This window comes from Oryctolagus cuniculus, chromosome 4 (genome assembly GCF_964237555.1).
Source record: "Oryctolagus cuniculus chromosome 4, mOryCun1.1, whole genome shotgun sequence".
NCBI lineage: Eukaryota > Metazoa > Chordata > Mammalia > Lagomorpha > Leporidae > Oryctolagus > Oryctolagus cuniculus.
In genome coordinates, this window is record NC_091435.1 from 103,016,223 (window position 1) to 103,025,691 (window position 9,469).

General features: G+C 44.0%; 1 pseudogene; it reads left to right on the plus strand.

Moving 5' to 3' along the window:
* Positions 1-724: 724 nt before the first annotated feature.
* Positions 725-1,362, plus strand: LOC108177920 (ubiquitin-like protein 5 pseudogene; annotated as a pseudogene).
* The last annotated feature ends 8,107 nt before the right edge of the window (positions 1,363-9,469 follow it).

The window sequence follows — 9,469 nt, forward strand, 5'->3', positions numbered from 1 at the left end:
GAAAATAGACTCCCCATTGTTGCACTGACCACCAGGTGCGAGGATCCTGGGATGCTTTTTGGTGGACTGAACCCTGAGACATATCCCCTCTCTGTCCCCTAACAAGCTTTGTCTTATAAGGCAATGTAGTTTGTGCTGTAAAATATAAACTTAATTAAGCTCTGTTAGGTGCTGTGTTCCTTGTGGAGAAGGGAAAATGGATGAACTATAATAAAGAAGAATTGGCCTCAGCAAACATTTGTGCTATTTTTCACTGGCATTTCTGGAAATTAAGCTATTAAATCAGGAGAGCAGGTCAGGCTGGTTTGATATTTATTTTTCATTCCTTGACTGCAAAATAACAAGCTTAACTTATAATGACATAAAATCAACGCCTACTGTGTTCCATTCATTAATTCTGGCGTTCTATCAAAAACATCTCCCAGGTTTGTCTAATAAGAATTTTTTTCTCCACAAAAGCCTGGTGTATATTAGTCATGATGTCATTAGATTCTAGATGCTTTAAAAGTACTTCTAGAATTCTTCACATGCCCTGCCTGGTATTTTAGTGAGAAAATGAAGCTGAGTATGTTAGAAAGCTTTGTGGTTTATCAAAAATATCTTGGCATTTTGGTGATCCTTTCCCTGTTTTTATTATTTAAAGGATATTGTAAATAGTTTACTAAAGACATAAACTATTTGTGTTCTCTGGGATATATTTATCTAAACCTTTTTTATTTTAGCTTAAACTTTCAAAGGTTGTTTCCAAATAATGTTTTCCAAAGTCTTCAATATTGTCCACCCTAGGGTATGAACTCATTCAACTTGCCGTCCTTTTTAAAAATTTTATGCAAAATTTCCTTTCATTTCCTTCGCTCAGCCACCTTCAGAAGAGACTCAGACTAGTGGTTCATTGATTTTGACGCTGAGATGAAAACTGTGCACAGTTCCCAGCATCGACTCTAGTCAGGGTTTACTGCTTAAGTCAGGAGATTGTGGTGTCTTGCAGGTTTGAGCTTTGAGCTTCAGCCAGGATGATAGAGGTTGTTTGCAATGACCATCAGGGGAAGAAAGTCTGTGTTAAGTGCAAATCCAGTGACACCATCGGGGTTGTTAAGAAACTGATCGTAGCCCAAACTGGCACCCATTGGAACAAGATTGATCCTAAAAAGAAGTGGTATACAGTTTTTAAGGACCATGCGCTGCTGGGGGACTATGAAATCCACTACAGGATCAACCTGGAGCTTTATTTCCAATAGAATGTCATTTCTTCCTTTCGCTCTGCTCTCTTGCCCTTCCATCACCCCCTAATGGGGTATGGGTGCTTGTTTTTAAACACTTGCATGAATAAAGTCCAGATGCTGAAAAAAAAGAAAGAAAATTGTGAACATTTCTGTAGAGCCTGTCTTCCCCTAGATGGAAGAATGGAGATTTGTTTATCTCCCCTTGCTCTTTTCTCACACCCAGCAAATGCTCTGCGTCCATTTGTTGAATTAATTTGAAAATAACGAAACCAGCGGATTGGCGCAGCGCCGGCCACAGTGGCCATTAGGGGAGTGAACCAACGGAAGGAAGACCTTCCTCTCTGTCTCTCTCTGTCTGTAACTCTACCTGTCAAATAAATAAATAAAAAATCTTAAAAAAAAAAGAGACCAGAAAATTGAACTTCTTTACTTGTATTTGCCAAGGCTGTGTTCACATAAAATCAGTTTGATCTAATATTTTGTCACTCACTCAAAGTTCTCCTCTGCTTGATTGTGAAGTCCCTGAGATCAGAGAAGTTCATGTGTATCCCTGTAGCCCCAGGGTCCCATACTGAGGAAAGCCAAGCAATGAACATGTATTGAGGAATTAGTGACTGACAAATATAGATTAAACTAACAAGTTAAAAATAATTCTTAGCAAGTATGCAAATGACCTCCAAATTTATTATTTGAAATCTTTTTCTTTATTTGAAAGACAGAGAAATGGACAGAGATACTCCCAACCAGGTTGGTTCTCCCCCAAATGCCTGCAACAGCTGAGGCTGGGCCAGGCTGATGCCAGGAGCCTGGACCTCATTCTGGGTCTGCCTCGTGAACGTCAGGGACCCAAGTATCTGAGTCGTCACCTGCTGCCTCCCAGAGTGCCCACATGTCTTTCTGCCCATTGTGTTCGCCCTTGTAGCTTGTGTCTGTGTTTTGTTAATTCTCATAGTTTCATTTTAGTGGGTTTTGCAATCTTTAACCAAAACTTCTCTTCTTCTCTTGGTTAATGATGGCACATCCTTTCCTCCTTCGCTTAGATGTCCCCTCTCTCGGAGCTTCCAGTGTGAGTCAGCTGCTCCCTGTGTTTCCGTGCGTTCTGTATTTCCTCGTCACCACTTGTCACCCCAGGGCACTATCTGTCTTCCCCAGCAGACTGTAATCTCAGCAAGGGCAGGGACACTGTGTGTCACAGTCCACGTTCTATCTCTGGAAGCTGGAACCTAAGGTAGTAGGTAGTGCGTGATAGGGAGTCAGAAAGGTCTGTTGACTCGTTGGGTAAAACCCCTTTTCACAGTCTTCCTAGTGCTCTGAACTCTCCCCACAATTCCTGTCGAGAGACCTGCTGCTATTTGCTATTTTCTTTGACAGCCTACACCACACCCCCAGGAGTATCCTCCTCACAGGCCTATCACGGGACTCTTTGAACTTAGCACAAGAGGCGCATTTCCAGCTAGCCTGCTGGGAAGAGAGTAACACTGGTGGAGCTCCGCTGCCGCTGTGGGACAAATCTCCCACGTGCTCCTCTGCTCCGTCTCTTCTCCCACAAGACTCACGCTTTGAAGACACATCAGAAGACCTAAATCGCCTTCTCAGTGTGCTACAGATAGATGAATAAGTCAGCTACCTCCAGCACGCTGGCTTTGCAAGCCCTGACATCTCAGCTTATCGATGGGGATGTGTTAATGCAACGTGCCACAACCGTGGTTTCATTTTTGTGCCACAGAGACTGTCTTTGCTGGTGAAACACTTTAGTCAAAACCAGCTGCAGGCATCTGGGAACTCACGGCCCAGAGGCCCAAAGATCAAAGGGAGAAATCTGTACTTGAAAAACTCCGCTTTTTAAATTAATAATAAATCCCTCAAATTAAGGAAATATTTGACATGATAAAAAAAGAATTAGTTTCACTAAAGTTAATTCTCCTTTTTTCCCTCCCAGGACTGTTTTTGACTTCCTTTGAAAGGAATATTTTCCTCTAAGTTTTCTCCTGTTTTTACTCTCTAACCATAGAACTGGGTCGCAGGGGAAAAAGAAATTCGTGCACAGCAACAGACGTACGGAGGCAGGCAGAGTGGGGAGGGCTAGAGGAGTGAGGTTTGACAGCACCTGCCTACTGCCCTGCGGCTGGCTGCAGCCCTGCATGCCCGTGACAGAGCAGAATGGCCAGCAGTGTGACAGCCCCAGTTAACCCCAGTGACAGCCTTGGCCTGGCCCCCGTGAAAGCCTGGTCTGTGGCGTCCTGAACCCTTTTTTGTTCACAGCCTAAACCTCCTTTCTGCACACTGTCAAGAACCCCCTTGCAACACCCCATCCAACTCCCCGCAACAAGTTCTGTGATGTTGTAACTTAGAACCAGCTCCAGCTGGAATTAGCCAATATAGCTGCAGGCTGAGTCCTCACGAAGATCTTTAGGTCATTATAATGTTGTTATAATAAAATTTACCATGGCTGACGCTCTCATGCTCATTACGCACTTGCTGCCATGACACAGGGACTCAGAAGTAGGTGGTCCTCAAGCCTCGCTTCCAAGTCCACCTCGTTTGAGTATTCAGTAGAGCCCCACCTCAACCAGCAGCCCTCTGCCTGCAGACTGTATGAAGGACAGCTCCAAATCCTGGCGATGGTGGAGCTTGTGTACGCTCATTCCTGAGTATGACTTTAATTTTAAGTCATTGCTTTCCTGCTTATCATTATCTTGTCTTTCCTTCAATTCATTCTCTTGTGGAAAAAATAGTTTGCTTAAATTTTTCTTGGGCATCTCCATTTTCTGTCCATTTTTTCCTCTGTTCATCTTTACCTGTATACATTGAAACAACCTCTCAGGCTTGCTCTTTGTGATACTGATCTCATTTTTATAAACGAAGTCTTTGTTTTGAACCACATTTAATTTTGACTTAGCACTTTCCGTATTTACGGAGCTAATCACTCTCTTACAGATGCACTCTGCTCTCGGCTGAGTCACCCTTCCTGTCTTTCAGCTGCTGTTTGTACTCTGCCTCTGTTTTGATGCTTCCGAGAATGCCGATCGTCTTCACTTCTAGTATCATCTTCAGAAGCAGGTGTTTGCATATTCAGGATGGTGTTTCATAGATCTTTAGTATTTTTGCTATAGTTGTATGGATTTTTGTTTCCTTATAAATTCAAAGGACTTGCCCCAGGCCCACTATTTGCCAAGGGATGCAGGCTGACATGAGCGTAGCCACATGGATGTAATTGCCATCTGCCCTTTACTTAAACTTATGGTCAGCCCAAGCCCTATAATAGGGTAAATAAATTTGTCCAGATAACCTATCTGGCTTCTCTTGCTTATCTGGTCCCTGGAATGTCCTTGTTTAATTCTGGGAATGTTAGTATGTCTGGAGAAAGTCCAGGTGTACTTAGGTTGGCTGTGGGCCTCCTTTATCTGACATACAAGTAAATTCCTCACTACTGGTTGGGGTTTCAGCATCCATTGTCTTGAGGCCTTAGACTGTTTCTGTCTGTATTTCCTCCAGTAAATTACACTTTGTGTAATCCAGGATTTGTCCTCTTTCTTCTGTATCTTGGCTTCTTCTACCTTTGGAGGCTGGTTGTTGTACACCAGGTTTTTCTATTTTATTTAAGCTTAAAGATTTGTTTTATTTATTTTAAAGGCAGGTGATCTATTTCTATATCTATCTATATCGAGAGTGAGAAAGAGATCTTCCATCCACTGGTTCACTCCCCAGATGACTGCAATGGCCAGGGCTGGGCCAGGCCTAAACCAGGAACTTGGAATTCCATTTGGATCTCCCACATGGGTGGCAGGGCCCAGGTACTTGGGTCATCCTCTGCTGCTTTGCTAGGCTCATTAGCATGGAGCTGGATGGGAAAGAGCACAGCCAGGACTCACACTGGTGATATCATACAGGATATGGCATCATAGGTAGCAGCTTTGTGAGGAAAGTTGGGAAAGAAGTTGCACCAGGGTCTAAAGCACAAATGCCATTTAAAAACAAAAGTTTGAAAAGTCTGTAAGATGGCTGGTGCCATGGCTCAATAGGCTAATCCTCCACCTGTGGCGCCAGCACCCCGGGTTCTAGTCCTAGTTGGGGTGTTGGATACTAGTCCTGGTTGCTCCTCTTCCAGTCCAGCTCTCTGCTGTGGCCCGGGAGGGCAGTGGAGGATGGCCCAGGTGCTTGGGCCCTGCACCTGCATGGGAGACCAGGAGAAGCACCTGGCTCCTGGCTTCAGATCAGTGTGGTGCGCCTGCCACAGCGCGCTAGCCGCAGTGGCCATTGGGGGGGTGAACCAATGGAAAAGGAAGACCTTTCTCTCTGTCTCTATTACTCTCCACTCTGCCTGTCAAAAAAAAAAGTCTGTAAGATTTAATAATTTTATTGTACTGATGAATGGTAGACTAGCCTGGGGCAAAGGGAGTGTTCAGTAGGAGACAACTGTGTGACAAGGAAAGCTGGGAAGACTCTGGAAGGCTCTAAAGCAGAGTGGTTTTCCTTAGTCTTGACCAAATATTTTTCATAGAAACTGGGTTAATGTCAATTCTACCCTGTAAACATCCCAATTCTGGTCATTTAATGGTTAATTTATATTTAAAGGAGAAGACTGAGATCTTGTCTGGGGTCAACCAGAGATTGAAATCCAAGAACATTTAGGAATGGCTTCTATGGTACAGGATGTGCTGTGCTTTTACAACAGAACTATTTTATTGGTAGATTAAGTACTGCATGTATATTGTCATTAGTATTAGTTCAGTCCCTTTGTGAGGCAAATGTTAACAAATGAATATGCATGAGTTATTTTGGTGGTGGAGGGGAATGCCAGTGAATTGGAAAAGGATAAAACATGAGTTGGTAGGTAGAGACTTTAGACAATGCTACAAATCTGGGACTTGTGGAAGGAGAGAGAAAAGGAAGGACTGGGTATGAGCAGTCTCAGACTGCAGTGTATTGAGACAATTTTGACCAGGGTGATGGGAAGTTCTTGAGTGAAGGCTGCTCATTAGAAGAGTTCTGCTTTGGGTCAGCTTTGATAGGCCTCATCAAGCTCATCCACTGGCTGGGAACACCTGAGCAAAATATGGCCTCAGCCTGAACATTGTGGTGGATCTGAAGAATGGTAGCTAGAGGTATCAATCATTAGGATGTGTATACCATTTACATTTGGTCCACAAAACTAATATCTAATCTATACAACAAACTTGTATGGTCAATGGTATTATCTTGATTTTATGAATGAAGATATTTTAACCCAGAAAGAATAAATAATATAAGGTCACACAATCTATAGTTAAAAATTTGAACACAGATCTATTGATACATATCAGAATTCTTTTGGTTGAAAGTAATAGAAAATAATTTTTAAGACAAATTTCTTTTTAGGATATAGTCACAATTGTTTCACAGAATTCAACCATAGGCAGACATGTGCTAGGGTGATCTAGATGCAAGAATTGGCACACAACTAGGATTCTCTCTCCATTTCTTACTTTTTTTTAATCTGTGTATTTCTTTGGGGAGAGGAGGAGAAAGAGAGAGAACTCAATTCACTAGCTTAACTCCCAAATGCCCACAACCATTAGGGCTGATATTAGAAATCAATCCCAGTCTCCCAGGTGGGTGGTTGGAACACAATTACTTGGGCAATTACTGCTTCCTCTCAGAGTCTGTATTACCAGGAAACTAGAGCCACTCAATGAACTCAAGTTCTTTGATTTGGGATATGGCCTCTTTACTGTTTTAACAGCTGGGTAAAACACCTGCCCTTCTCTCCATTTATTACATTTGCTCCTACCAGTGTAGCTCACTGTCCCTTTCTTTATTTCTCTTTCTCTCCTTTTATTCCTCCCTCCCTACCTTCCTCCTTTCCTTCCTTCCTCCCTCCCTCCCTTCTTTCCTTCCTTCCTTCCTTCCTCCCTCCCTCCCTCTCTAGATTTATTCATTTGAGAAGGCAGAGTTAGGGGTGGTTCCAAGATGGCAGAATAGGGAGGGAGCTCACTGATAGTCCAGGAAAAGATAGCTTAATAAAAGTGGAGATAGTGAAGTCTCAGGGAAGAGTTAGGGAAAAAACTGCAGAGGGAACTCTTCCAGAATTAGAGGGACACGGTGGATCTGCGTGGAGGACAAGGGCACCCAGGGCTCGGGAGTCCAACTGCCGAGAATTTTCTCCTTTATACCAGTGCTGGAAACAGAGGTGAGCCGAAACCTCAGTAGCCCAAGACACTGGCGGAAAAGCAGCAGGAAGAGCCTCGAGGGAATGAGGCTTGAAGCCCCATGGAGGAAAGTACACCAGACTAACTAGAGGAGAGAAAAGAACAAAAGGGATGGTATGGACACGATTCTCTCTCTCCACTCACCTTACAAAGGTGAGCAAGACAGAGCAGGCACCATTTTGGACATACGTAAAAGCTGCCCTTCCATCAGCAAAGCAGAAAAACCTGACTCTGGTGGGGAGAAATAATAGGAGGTTAGGACCTAGGGAATGTGTGGAGTTAATGAACTGAGACTGTGAAAAAAAACCCAAACTGAGGTTCTGTGAGAGAATGCATGGAGTACCCGAGACGTGAGTACTCTCGGGAGAGTACACAAACTTGGTAACCTTGGCAACCCAGTGAGAGACATTGCAGGGGTATCTGAGCTTACACTGAGGACTGCACAGATCCTTTGTGTGGTCCTTGGGACAGAGCAGATGAATATTATAAACCCACTGGGGATAGCGCTTAGGTACTGATTGCCATCAAGGAGAAGAGCTCAGCTGAGCGGAAGTATTTCCCTTCTGAATAAAATAGAGAGAGAGAGAGAGAGAGAGAAGATTTACCATGCCAAACCTGGGTGTGTTACCTTTGGCACACCCTTAACTCTGAAGAACTGAACAGAGCTCTCTAGCCACACCCACCACAAGCCTCTAGAGATTCACCAAAAGCAGACAGTCCACTTAATCTAGAGTCATAGTATAATGAGAAAAGCCACCACAGTGAGAAAAAAAAGAAGAAACCAAAGAATATCTCCACAATGCCAAGCAACAAATGCAGAAACTGAGGAAACAAGGAGAGGAGGCAAGATGGAATAGGAAGGGAGCACATTGATAGTCCGGGGAGAGACAGTTTAATAAAAGTGGAGATACTGCAGGTTCAAGGAAGAGTAGGGGAGGAAACAGCAGAGGAAACTCTTCCAGAACGCGTGATTCACAGTGGACCTGCGTGGAGAGTGTGGGAGCCCACAGTTTGGGACACCAGTGGCAGACTCAACACACCAGCGCTGGAACGCGAGGTGAGCCGAACCTCAATAGCCCGAGACACCGGCAGGCAAGCGGAGAGAGGAGATGAGAGGGAACGACCCCCGGGGTGGGGGGAAGTTCACGAGGCTAACTAGAAGAGAGAGAGGGAGAAAAGAAAAAAGTGACTGGTACGGACATGGGTTTCTCTCTCTCCACTCACCTCTCAAAGGCGAGCAAGACAAAGAACAGGCGCCATCTTGGACATACATCATAAGCAGAGCGACCTCAGGTCTGCACCGGCCCTGAGCCTAGCAGAAAAACCTGACTCTGGGCGGGACAAATTAACAGGAGATTAGGACCTAGTAAATTTGTGGAGCTACTGAACTGAGACTGTGAAAAAAGAGACGGTGGGGGAGAGAACTCACGGAATTCACGTGAGCACTCTCCAGAGACGCTACAATTCCGTAACTTTGGCAACCCAGTGGGAGACTGAAGGAGAATTTGAGCCCACTCTGAGGGCAGAACAGATTCCCTGTGTGGTCCTTGGGAAAGAGCTTCCAATCTCTGGCTCCTGTGGGTATATCATTTGCCTGCTAACTACCTCCAACTTTGTTCAGCTGTGTGGAATTACTTCCCTTTTGAATCAAAAAAAGAAAGAAAGAGAGAGAGAGAGATCTACCACGCCTAACCTGGGAGTGTCACCTTTGGCACAACAAACAGAGCTCTCAGGCCACACCCATCTCAAGCTGCTAAGGCTCCATCCAAAACAGACAGTCCACTTAATCTAGAGTCATAGTATAACAAGAAAAAGCACCACAATGAAGAAACCAAATATCTCCAATATGCCAAATAACAAATGCAAAAACCGAGGTAATAAAAACAAGGAAGTCACCATGATGCCCCCAAATGAAAAAGACACCCCAATTTAAGATTATGAAGATGATGACATAGAAGAAATGCAAGAAGCAGATCTCAAAAAATTGATAAGAACATTAAGAAGTTCTCAAAAACAAATTCTTGAACTACAGAAATCCTTAATGGACAAGATAGAACA